Genomic DNA, 14,928 nt, shown 5'->3' on the forward strand with positions numbered 1-14,928 from the left:
TCCACACAAATATGCCCTGAACCTGTATCCGTCCATAAAATCCCTGTCTCACTGGAACGTCCCACTGCAGAACTCCATACAAATTTGCTAGGAACCTATACCCTCCATAACCACGCTGTCTGCTTGGAACGTACCAATGCAGAACTCCACACAAATATGCCCTGAACCTGTACCTCTCCATAACCACCCTGTCTCACTGGAACGTAGCAATGCAGAACTCCACACAAATATGCCCTGAAACTGTACCCGTCCATAACCTCCGTGTCTCACTGGAACGTACCACTGCAGAACTCCACACAAATATGCCCTGAACCTGTACCCTGCATATCCTCCCTGTCTCACTGGAACGTACCAATGCAGAACTCCACACAAATATGCCCTGAACATGTACCCGTCCATATTCTCCCTGTCTCAGTGGAACGTCCCACTGCAGAACTCCACACAAATATGCATAGAACCTGTACCCTCCATAACCTCCCTGTCTCACTGGAAAGTACCAATGCAGAACACCAAACAAATATGCCCTGAACCTGTACCCGTCCATTATCTCCCCGTCTCACTGGAACGTATCACTACAGAACTCAACACAAATATGCCCTGATGCTGTACCCTCCATAAACTCCCTGTCACACTGGAATGTACCAACGCAGAACTACAGACATATATGCCCTGAACCTGTACCCCTCCATAACCTCCTTGTCTCACTGGAACGTACCAATGCAGAACTCCACACAAATATGCCCTGAACCTGTACCCCTCCATAAACTCCCTGTCTCACTGGAACGTTCCAATGCAGAGCTCCACACAAATATGCCCTGAACCTGTACCCCTCCATAACTTCCCTGTCTCACTGGAACGTACCAATGCAGAACTCCACACAAATATGCCCTGAACCTGTATCCGTCCATAACATCCCTGTCTCACTGGAACGTCCCACTGCAGAACTCCACACAAATTTGCTATGAACCTATACCCTCCATAACCACGCTGTCTGCTTGGAACGTACCAATGCAGAACTCCACACAAATATGCCCTGAACCTGTACCCCTCCATAACCACCCTGTCTCACTGGAACGTACCACTGCAGAACTCCACACAAATATGCCCTGAACCTGTACCCAGCATATCCTCCCTGTCTCACTGGAACGTACCAATGCAGAACTCCACACAAATATGCCCTGAACATGTACCCGTCCATATTCTCCCTGTCTCAGTGGAACGTCCCACTGCAGAACTCCACACAAATATGCATAGAACCTGTACCCTCCATAACCTCCCTGTCTCAATGGAAAGTACCATTGCAGAACTCCAAACAAATATGCCCTGAACCTGTACCCGTCCATTACCTCCCCGTCTCACTGGAACGTATCACTACAGAACTCAACACAAATATGCCCTGATGCTGTACCCTCCATAACCTCCCTGTCACACTGGAATGTACCAATGCAGAACTACAGACATATATGCCCTGAACCTGTACCCCTCCATAACCTCCTTTTCTGACTGGAAAGTACCAATGCAGAACTCCACACAAATATGCCCTGAAACTGTACCCGTCCATAACCTCCCTGTCTCACTGGAACGTACCACTGCAGAACTCCTCACAAATATGCCCTGAGCCTGTACCCTGCATAACCTACCTGTCTCACTGGAACGTACCATTGCAGAACACCACACAAATATGCCCTGAACCTGTACCCCTCCATAACCACCCTGTCTCACTGGAACGTACCAATGCAGAACTCCAAACAAATATGCCCTGAACCTGTAACCCTCCATAACCACCCTGTCTCACTGGAACGTACCAATGCAGAACTCCACACAAATATGCCCTGAAACTGTTCCCGTCCATATTCTCCCTGTCTCAGTGGAACGTCCCACTGCAGAACTCCACACAAATATGCATAGAACCTGTACCCTCCATAACCTCCCTGTCTCACTGGAAAGTACCAATGCAGAACTCCAAACAAATATGCCCTGAACCTGTACCCGTCCATTACCTCCCTGTCTCACTGGAACGTATCACTAAAGAACTCAACACAAATATGCCCTGATGCTGTACCCTCCATAACCTCCCTGTCACACTGGAATGTACCAATGCAGAACTACAGACATATATGCCCTGAACCTGTACCCCTCCATAAACTCCTTGTCTCACTGGAACGTTCCAATGCAGAGCTCCACACAAATATGCCCTGAACCTGTACCCCTCCATAACTTCCCTGTCTCACTGGAACGTACCAATGCAGAACTCCACACAAATATACCCTGAACCTGTATCCGTCCATAACATCCCTGTCTCACTGGAATGTACCAATGCAGAACTCCACACAAATATGCCCTGAAATTGTACCCCTCCATAACCACCCTGTCTCACTGGAACGTACCAATGCAGAACACCACACAAATATGCGCAGAAACTGTACGCGTCCATAACCTCCCTGTCTCACTGGAACGCACCAATGCCGAACTCCACTCAAATATGCCCTGAACCTGTACCCTGCATAACCACCCTGTCTCACTGGAACGTACCACTGCAGAACACCACACAAATATGCACTGAACTTGTACCCCTCCATAACCGCCCTGTCTCACTGGAACGTACCAATGCAGAACTCCACACAAATATGCACTGAACATGTACCCGTCCATATTCTCACTGTCTCAGTGGAACGTCCCACTGCAGTACTCCACACAAATATGCATTGAACCTGTACCCGTCCATAACCTCCCTGTCTCACTGGAACGTCCCACTGCAGAACTCCACACAAATTTACTATGAACCTTTACCCTCCATAACCTCCCTGTCTGACTGGAAAGTACCAATGCAGAACACCACACAAATATGCCCTGAACCTGTACCCCTCCATAACCTCCCTGTTTCACTGGAACGTACCAATGCAGAACTCCAAACAAATATGCCCTGAACCTCTACCCCTCCATAACCACCCTGTCTCACTGGAACGTACCAATGCAGAACTCCACACAAATATGCCCTGAAACTGTTCCCGTCCATATTCTCCCTGTCTCAGTGGAACGTCCCACTGCAGAACTCCACACAAATATGCATAGAACCTGTACCCTCCATAACCTCCCTGTCTCACTGGAAAGTACCAATGCAGAACTCCAAACAAATATGCCCTGAACCTGTACCCGTCCATTACCTCCCTGTCTCACTGGAACGTATCACTACAGAACTCAACACAAATATGCCCTGATGCTGTACCCTCCATAACCTCCCTGTCACACTGGAATGTACCAATGCAGAACTACATACATATATGCCCTGAACCTGTGCCCCTCCATAACCTCCTTGTCTCACTGGAACGTACCAATGCAGAACTCCACACAAATAAGCCCTGATCCTGTACCCCTCCATAAACTCCCTGTCTCACTGGAACGTACCAATGCAGAGCTCCACACAAATATGCCCTGAACCTGTACCCCTCCATAACTTCCCTGTCTCACAGGAACGTACCAATGCAGAACTCCACACAAATATGCCCTGAACCTGTATCCGTCCATAACATCCCTGTCTCACTGGAACGTCCCACTGCAGAACTCCACACAAATTTGCTATGAACCTGTACCCTCCATAACCACCCTGTCTGATTGGAACGTACCAATGCAGAACTCCACACAAATATGCCCTGAACCTGTACACTGCATAACCTCCCTGTCACACTGGAACGTACCATTGCAGAACACAACACAAATATGCCCTGAACCTGTACCTGTCCATTACCTCTCTGTCTCACTGGAACATACCAATGCAGAACTCCACACAAATATGCCCTGAACCTGTACACCTCCATAACCACTCTGTCTCACTGGAACGTACCAATGCAGAACTCCACAATAATATGACCTGAAACTGTACCCGTCCATAAACTCCCTGTCTCACTGGAACGCACCAATGCCGAAATCCACTCAAATATGCCCTGAACCTGTACCCTGCATAACCACCCTGTCTCACTGGAACGTACCATTGCAGAACACCACACAAATATGCCCTGAACCTGTACCCCTCCATAGCAACCCTGTCTCACTGGAACATACCAATGCAGAACTCCACACAAATATGCCCTGAACCTGTACCCCTCCATAACCACCCTGTCTCACTGAAACGTACCAATGCAGAACTCCACAGAAATATGCCCTGAAACTGTACCCGTCCATAACCTCCCTGTCTCACTGGAACGCACCAATGCCGAACTCTACTCAAATATGCCCTGAACCTGTACCCTGCATTACCACCCTGTCTCACTGGAACGTACCATTGCAGAACACCACACAAATATGCCCTGAACCTGTACCCCTCCATAACAACCCTGTCTCACTGGAACGTACCAATGCAGAACTCCACACAAATATGCCCTGAAACTGTACCCCTCCATAACCACCCTGTCTCACTAGAACGTACCAATGCAGAACTCCACACAAATATGCCCTGAAACTGTACCCGTCCATAACCTCCCTGTCTCACTGGAACGCACCAATGACGAACTCCACTCAAATATGCCCTGAACCTGTACCCTGCATAACCACCCTGTCTCACTGGAACGTACCACTGCAGAACACCACACATATATATGCACTGAACTTGTACCCGTCCATATTCTCACTGTCTCAGTGGAACGTCCCACTGCAGTACTCCACACAAATATGCATTGAACCTGTAGCCGTCCATAACCTCCCAGTCTCACTGGAACGTCCCACTGCAGAACTCCACACAGATTTGCTATGAACCTGTACCCTCCATAACCTCCCTGTCTGACTGGAACATACCAATGCAGAACTCCACACAAATATGCCTTGAAACCGCACCCGTCCATAACCTCCCTGACTCACTGGAACGTACCACTGCAGAACTCCACACAAATATGCCCTGAACCTGTACCCTGCATATCCTACCTGTCTCACTGGAACGTACCAATGCAGAACTCCAAACAAATATGCCCTGAACCTGTACCCCTCCATAACCACCCTGTCTCACTGGAACGTACCAATGCAGAACTCCACACAAATATGCCCTGAAACTGTTCCCGTCCATATTCTCCCTGTCTCAGTGGAACGTCCCACTGCAGAACTCCACACAAATATGCATAGAACCTGTACCCTCCATAACCTCCCTGTCTCACTGGAAACTACCAATGCAGAACTCCAAACAAATATGCCCTGAACCTGTACCCGTCCATTACCTCCCTGTCTCACTGGAACGTATCACTACAGAACTCAACACAAATATGCCCTGATGCTGTACCCTCCATAACCTCCCTGTCACACTGGAATGTCCCAATGCAGAACTACAGACATATATGCCCTGAACCTGTACCCCTCCATAACCTCCATGTCTCACTGGAACGTACCAATGCAGAACTCCACACAAATATGCCCTGAACCTGTATCCGTCCATAAAATCCCTGTCTCACTGGAACGTCCCACTGCAGAACTCCATACAAATTTGCTAGGAACCTATACCCTCCATAACCACGCTGTCTGCTTGGAACGTACCAATGCAGAACTCCACACAAATATGCCCTGAACCTGTACCCCTCCATAACCACCCTGTCTCACTGGAACGTAGCAATGCAGAACTCCACACAAATATGCCCTGAATCTGTACCCGTCCATAACCTCCGTGTCTCACTGGAACGTACCACTGCAGAACTCCACACAAATATGCCCTGAACCTGTACCCTGCATATCCTCCCTGTCTCACTGGAACGTACCAATGCAGAACTCCACACAAATATGCCCTGAACATGTACCCGTCCATATTCTCCCTGTCTCAGTGGAACGTCCCACTGCAGAACTCCACACAAATATGCATAGAACCTGTACCCTCCATAACCTCCCTGTCTCACTGGAAAGTACCAATGCAGAACACCAAACAAATATGCCCTGAACCTGTACCCGTCCATTACCTCCCCGTCTCACTGGAACGTATCACTACAGAACTCAACACAAATATGCCCTGATGCTGTACCCTCCATAACCTCCCTGTCACACTGGAATGTACCAATGCAGAACTACAGACATATATGCCCTGAACCTGTACCCCTCCATAATCTCCTTTTCTGACTGGAAAGTACCAATGCAGAACTCCACACAAATATGCCCTGAAACTGTACCCGTCCATAACCTCCCTGTCTCACTGGAACGTACCACTGCAGAACTCCTCACAAATATGCCCTGAGCCTGTACCCTGCATAACCTACCTGTCTCACTGGAACGTACCATTGCAGAACACCACACAAATATGCCCTGAACCTGTATCCCTCCATAACCACCCTGTCTCACTGGAACGTACCAATGCAGAACTCCAAACAAATATGCCCTGAACCTGTACACCTCCATAAACTCCCTGTCTCACTGGAACGTTCCAATGCAGAGCTCCACACAAATATGCCCTGAACCTGTACCCGTCCATTACCTCCCCGTCTCACTGGAACGTATCACTACAGAACTCAACACAAATATGCCCTGATGCTGTACCCTCCATAACCTCCCTGTCACACTGGAATGTACCAATGCAGAACTACAGACATATATGCCCTGAACCTGTACCCCTCCATAATCTCCTTTTCTGACTGGAAAGTACCAATGCAGAACTCCACACAAATATGCCCTGAAACTGTACCCGTCCATAACCTCCCTGTCTCACTGGAACGTACCACTGCAGAACTCCTCACAAATATGCCCTGAGCCTGTACCCTGCATAACCTACCTGTCTCACTGGAACGTACCATTGCAGAACACCACACAAATATGCCCTGAACCTGTACCCCTCCATAACCTCCTTGTCTCACTGGAACGTACCAATGCAGAACTCCACACAAAGATGCCCTGAACCTGTACACCTCCATAAACTCCCTGTCTCACTGGAACGTTCCAATGCAGAGCTCCACACAAATATGCCCTGAACCTGTACCCCTCCATAAATTCCCTGTCTCACTGGAACGTACCAATGCAGAACTCCACACAAATATGCCCTGAACCTGTATCCGTCCATAACATCCCTGTCTCACTGGAACGTCCCACTGCAGAACTCCACACAAATTTGCTATGAACCTGTACCCTCCATAACCACCCTGTCTGATTGGAACGTACCAATGCAGAACTCCACACAAATATGCCCTGAACCTGTACCCCTCCATAACCACCCTGTCTCACTGGAACGTACCAATGCCGAACTCCACACAAATATGCCCTGAAACTGTACCCGTCCATAACCTCCCTGTCTCACTGGAACGCACCAATGCCGAACTCCACTCAAATATGCCCTGAACCTGTACACTGCATAACCTCCCTGTCTCACTGGAACGTACCATTGCAGAACACAACACAACTATGCCCTGAACCTGTACCCGTCCATTACCTCTCTGTCTCACTGGAACATACCAATGCAGAACTCCACACAAATATGCCCTGAACCTGTACCCCTCCATAACCACCCTGTCTCACTGGAACGTACCAATGCAGAACTACACAATAATATGACCTGAAACTGTACCCGTCCATAAACTCCCTTTCTCACTGGAACGCACCAATGCCGAAATCCACTCAAATATGCCCTGAACCTGTACCCTGCATAACCACCCTGTCTCACTGGAAGGTACCATTGCAGAACACCACACAAATATGCCCTGAACCTGTACCCCTCCATAACAACCCTGTCTCACTGGAACATACCAATGCAGAACTCCACACAAATATGCCCTGAAACTGTACCCCTCCATAACCTCCCTGTCTCACTGGAACGTACCACTGCAGAACTCCACACAAATATGCCCTGAACCTGTACCGCTCCATAACCGCTCTGTCTCACTGGAACATACCAATGCAGAACTCCACACAAATATGCCCTGAACCTGTACCCCTCCATAACCACCCTGTCTCACTGAAACGTACCAATGCAGAACTCCCCACAAATATGCCCTGAACATGTACCTGTCCATATTCTCCCTGTCTAAGTGGAACGTCCCACTGCAGAATTCCACACAAATATGCATTGAACCTGTACCCGTCCATAACCACCCTGTCTCACTGGAACGTCCCACTGCAGAACTCCACACAAATTTGCTAAGAACCTGTACCCTCCATAACCTCCCTGTCTGACTGGAAAGTACCAATGCAGAACACTACACAAATATGCCCTGAACCTGTACCCCTCCATAACCACCCTGTCTCACTGGAACGTACCAATGCAGAACTCCAAACAAATATGCCCTGAACCTGTACCCCTCCATAACCACCCTGTCTCACTGGAACGTACCAATGCAGAACTCCACACAAATATGCCCTGAAACTGTTCCCGTCCATATTCTCCCTGTCTCAGTGGAACGTCCCACTGCAGAACTCCACACAAATATGCATAGAACCTGTACCCTCCATAACCTCCCTGTCTCACTGGAAAGTACCAATGCAGAACTCCAAACAAATATGCCCTGAACCTGTACCCGTCCATTACCTCCCTTTCTCACTGGAACGTATCACTACAGAACTCAACACAAATATGCCCTGATGCTGTACCCTCCATAAACTCCCTGTCACACTGGAATGTACCAACGCAGAACTACAGACATATATGCCCTGAACCTGTACCCCTCCATAACCTCCTTGTCTCACTGGAACGTACCAATGCAGAACTCCACACAAATATGCCCTGAACCTGTACCCCTCCATAAACTCCCTGTCTCACTGGAACGTTCCAATGCAGAGCTCCACACAAATATGCCCTGAACCTGTACCCCTCCATAACTTCCCTGTCTCACTGGAACGTACCAATGCAGAACTCCACACAAATATGCCCTGAACCTGTATCCGTCCATAACATCCCTGTCTCACTGGAACGTCCCACTGCAGAACTCCACACAAATTTGCTATGAACCTATACCCTCCATAACCACGCTGTCTGCTTGGAACGTACCAATGCAGAACTCCACACAAATATGCCCTGAACCTGTACCCCTCCATAACCACCCTGTCTCACTGGAACGTAGCAATGCAGAACTCCACACAAATATGCCCTGAAACTGTACCCGTCCATAACTTCCGTGTCTCACTGGAACGTACCACTGCAGAACTCCACACAAATATGCCCTGAACCTGTACCCAGCATATCCTCCCTGTCTCACTGGAACGTACCAATGCAGAACTCCACACAAATATGCCCTGAATATGTACCCGTCCATATTCTCCCTGTCTCAGTGGAACGTCCCACTGCAGAACTCCACACAAATATGCATAGAACCTGTACCCTCCATAACCTCCCTGTCTCACTGGAAAGTACCAATGCAGAACTCCAAACAAATATGCCCTGAACCTGTACCCGTCCATTACCTCCCCGTCTCACTGGAACGTATCACTACAGAACTCAACACAAATATGCCCTGATGCTGTACCCTCCATAACCTCCCTGTCACACTGGAATGTACCAATGCAGAACTACAGACATATATGCCCTGAACCTGTACCCCTCCATAACCTCCTTGTCTGACAGGAAAGTACCAATGCAGAACTCCACACAAATATGCCCTGAAACTGTACCCGTCCATAACCTCCCTGTCTCACTGGAACGTACCACTGCAGAACTCCTCACAAATATGCCCTGAGCCTGTACCCTGCATAACCTACCTGTCTCACTGGAACGTACCATTGCAGAACACCACACAAATATGCCCTGAACCTGTACCCCTCCATAACCACCCTGTCTCACTGGAACGTACCAATGCAGAACTCCAAACAAATATGCCCTGAACCTGTAACCCTCCATACCACCCTGTCTCACTGGAACGTACCAATGCAGAACTCCACACAAATATGCCCTGAAACTGTTCCCGTCCATATTCTCCCTGTCTCAGTGGAACGTCCCACTGCAGAACTCCACACAAATATGCATAGAACCTGTACCCTCCATAACCTCCCTGTCTCACTGGAAAGTACCAATGCAGAACTCCAAACAAATATGCCCTGAACCTGTACCCGTCCATTACCTCCCTGTCTCACTGGAACGTATCACTAAAGAACTCAACACAAATATGCCCTGATGCTGTACCCTCCATAACCTCCCTGTCACACTGGAATGTACCAATGCAGAACTACAGACATATATGCCCTGAACCTGTACCCCTCCATAAACTCCTTGTCTCACTGGAACGTACCAATGCAGAACTCCACACAAATATGCCCTGAACCTGTACCCCTCCATAAACTCCCTGTCTCACTGGAACGTTCCAATGCAGAGCTCCACACAAATATGCCCTGAACCTGTACCCCTCCATAACTTCCCTGTCTCACTGGAACGTACCATTGCAGAACACCACACAAATATGCCCTGAACCTGTACCCCTCCATAACCACCCTGTCTCACTGGAACGTACCAATGCAGAACTCCAAACAAATATGCCCTGAACCTGTAACCCTCCATACCACCCTGTCTCACTGGAACGTACCAATGCAGAACTCCACACAAATATGCCCTGAAACTGTTCCCGTCCATATTCTCCCTGTCTCAGTGGAACGTCTCACTGCAGAACTCCACACAAATATGCATAGAACCTGTACCCTCCATAACCTCCCTGTCTCACTGGAACGTACCAATGCAGAACTCCAAACAAATATGCCCTGAACCTGTACCCGTCCATTACCTCCCTGTCTCACTGGAACGTATCACTAAAGAACTCAACACAAATATGCCCTGATGCTGTACCCTCCATAACCTCCCTGTCACACTGGAATGTACCAATGCAGAACTACAGACATATATGCCCTGAACCTGTACCCCTCCATAAACTCCTTGTCTCACTGGAACGTACCAATGCAGAACTCCACACAAATATGCCCTGAACCTGTACCCCTCCATAAACTCCCTGTCTCACTGGAACGTTCCAATGCAGAGCTCCACACAAATATGCCCTGAACCTGTACCCCTCCATAACTTCCCTGTCTCACTGGAACGTACCAATGCAGAACTCCACACAAATATGCCCTGAACCTGTATCCGTCCATAACATCCCTGTCTCACTGGAATGTACCAATGCAGAACTCCACACAAATATGCCCTGAAATTGTACCCCTCCATAACCACCCTGTCTCACTGGAACGTACCAATGCAGAACACCACACAAATATGCCCTGAAACTGTACCCGTCCATAACCTCCCTGTCTCACTGGAACGCACCAATGCCGAACTCCACTCAAATATGCCCTGAACCTGTACCCTGCATAACCACCCTGTCTCACTGGAACGTACCACTGCAGAACACCACACAAATATGCACTGAACTTGTACCCCTCCATAACCGCCCTGTCTCACTGGAACGTACCAATGCAGAACTCCACACAAATATGCTCTGAACATGTACCCGTCCATATTCTCACTGTCTCAGTGGAACGTCCCACTGCAGTACTCCACACAAATATGCATTGAACCTGTACCCGTCCATAACCTCCCTGTCTCACTGGAACGTCCCACTGCAGAACTCCACACAAATTTACTATGAACCTTTACCCTCCATAACCTCCCTGTCTGACTGGAAAGTACCAATGCAGAACACCACACAAATATGCCCTGAACCTGTACCCCTCCATAACCTCCCTGTTTCACTGGAACGTACCAATGCAGAACTCCAAACAAATATGCCCTGAACCTCTACCCCTCCATAACCACCCTGTCTCACTGGAACGTACCAATGCAGAACTCCACACAAATATGCCCTGAAACTGTTCCCGTCCATATTCTCCCTGTCTCAGTGGAACGTCCCACTGCAGAACTCCACACAAATATGCATAGAACCTGTACCCTCCATAACCTCCCTGTCTCACTGGAAAGTACCAATGCAGAACTCCAAACAAATATGCCCTGAACCTGTACCCGTCCATTACCTCCCTGTCTCACTGGAACGTATCACTACAGAACTCAACACAAATATGCCCTGATGCTGTACCCTCCATAACCTCCCTGTCACACTGGAATGTACCAATGCAGAACTACATACTTATATGCCCTGAACCTGTGCCCCTCCATAACCTCCTTGTCTCACTGGAACGTACCAATGCAGAACTCCACACAAATAAGCCCTGATCCTGTACCCCTCCATAAACTCCCTGTCTCACTGGAACGTACCAATGCAGAGCTCCACACAAATATGCCCTGAACCTGTACCCCTCCATAACTTCCCTGTCTCACTGGAACGTACCAATGCAGAACTCCACACAAATATGCCCTGAACCTGTATCCGTCCATAACATCCCTGTCTCACTGGAACGTCCCACTGCAGAACTCCACACAAATTTGCTATGAACCTGTACCCTCCATAACCACCCTGTCTGATTGGAACGTACCAATGCAGAACTCCACACAAATATGCCCTGAACCTGTACACTGCATAACCTCCCTGTCACACTGGAACGTACCATTGCAGAACACAACACAAATATGCCCTGAACCTGTACCCGTCCATTACCTCTCTGTCTCACTGGAACATACCAATGCAGAACTCCACACAAATATGCCCTGAACCTGTACACCTCCATAACCACTCTGTCTCACTGGAACGTACCAATGCAGAACTCCACAATAATATGACCTGAAACTGTACCCGTCCATAAACTCCCTGTCTCACTGGAACGCACCAATGCCGAAATCCACTCAAATATGCCCTGAACCTGTACCCTGCATAACCACCCTGTCTCACTGGAACGTACCATTGCAGAACACCACACAAATATGCCCTGAACCTGTACCCCTCCATAACAACCCTGTCTCACTGGAACATACCAATGCAGAACTCCACACAAATATGCCCTGAAACTGTACCCCTCCATAACCACCCTGTCTCACTAGAACGTACCAATGCAGTACTCCACACAAATATGCCCTGAAACTGTACCCGTCCATAACCTCCCTGTCTCACTGGAACGCACCAATGACGAACTCCACTCAAATATGCCCTGAACCTGTACCCTGCATAACCACCCTGTCTCACTGGAACGTACCAATGCAGAACTCCAAACAAATATGCCCTGAACCTGTACCCCTCCATAACCACCCTGTCTCACTGGAACGTACCAATGCAGAACTCCACACAAATATGCCCTGAAACTGTTCCCGTCCATATTCTCCCTGTCTCAGTGGAACGTCCCACTGCAGAACTCCACACAAATATGCATAGAACCTGTACCCTCCATAACCTCCCTGTCTCACTGGAAACTACCAATGCAGAAATCCAAACAAATATGCCCTGAACCTGTACCCGTCCATTACCTCCCTGTCTCACTGGAACGTATCACTACAGAACTCAACACAAATATGCCCTGATGCTGTACCCTCCATAACCTCCCTGTCACACTGGAATGTACCAATGCAGAACTACAGACATATATGCCCTGAACCTGTACCCCTCCATAACCTCCTTGTCTCACTGGAACGTACCAATGCAGAACTCCACACAAATATGCCCTGAACCTGTACCCCTCCATAAACTCCCTGTCTCACTGGAACGTTCCAATGCAGAGCTCCACACAAATATGCCCTGAACCTGTACCCCTCCATAACTTCCCTGTCTCACTGGAACGTACCAATGCAGAACTCCACACAAATATGCCCTGAACCTGTATCCGTCCATAACATCCCTGTCTCACTGGAACGTCCCACTGCAGAACTCCACACAAATTTGCTATGAACCTATACCCTCCATAACCACCCTGTCTGCTTGGAACGTACCAATGCAGAACACCACACAAATATGCCCTGAACCTGTAGCCCTCCATAACCACCCTGTCTCACTGGAACGTACCAATGCAGAACTCCACACAAATATGCCCTGAAACTGTACCCGTCCATAACCTCCGTGTATCACTGGAACGTACCACTGCAGAACTCCACACAAATATGCCCTGAACCTGTACCCAGCATATCCTCCCTGTCTCACTGGAACGTACCAATGCAGAACTCCACACAAATATGCTCTGAACATGTACCCGTCCATATTCTCCCTGTCTCAGTGGAACGTCCCACTGCAGAACTCCACACAAATATGTCCTGAACCTGTACCCCTCCATAACCACCCTGTCTCACTGGAACGTACCAATGCAGAACTCCACACAAATATGCCCTGAAACTGTACCCGTCCATAACCTCCCTGTCTCACTGGAACGCACCAATGCCGAACTCCACTCAAATATGCCCTGAACCTGTACCCTGCATAACCACCCTGTCTCACTGGAACGTACCATTGCAGAACACCACACAAATATGCCCTGAACCTGTACCCCTCCATAACCACCCTGTCTCACTGGAACGTACCAATGCAGAACACCACACAAATATGCCCTTAACCTGTACCCCTCCATATCGCTCTGTCTCACTGGAACGCACCAATGCCGAAATCCACTCAAATATGCCCTGAACCTGTATCCTGCATAACCACCCTGTCTCACTGGAACGTACCATTGCAGAACACCACACAAATGTGCCCTGAAACTATACCCCTCCATAACCTCCCTGTCTCACTGGAACGTACCACTGCAGAACTCCACACAAATATTCCTTGAACCTGTACATTGCATAACCTCCCTGTCTCACTGGAACGTACCACTGCAGAACACCACACAAATATGCCCTGAACCTGTACCCCTCCATAACCGCTCTGTCTCACTGGAACATACCAATGCAGAACTCCACACAAATATGCCCTGAACCTGTACCCCTCCATAACCACCCTGTCTCACTGAAACGTACCAATGCAGAACTCCACAGAAATATGCCCTGAAACTGTACCCGTCCATAACCTCCCTGTCTCACTGGAACGCACCAATGCCGAACTCCACTCAAATATGCCCTGAACCTGTACCCTGCATAACCACCCTGTCTCACTGGAACGTACCATTGCAGAACACCACACAAATATGCCCTGAACCTGT

Source organism: Hemitrygon akajei, unplaced genomic scaffold (genome assembly GCF_048418815.1).
Source record: "Hemitrygon akajei unplaced genomic scaffold, sHemAka1.3 Scf000114, whole genome shotgun sequence".
NCBI classification, from domain to species: Eukaryota; Metazoa; Chordata; class Chondrichthyes; order Myliobatiformes; family Dasyatidae; genus Hemitrygon; species Hemitrygon akajei.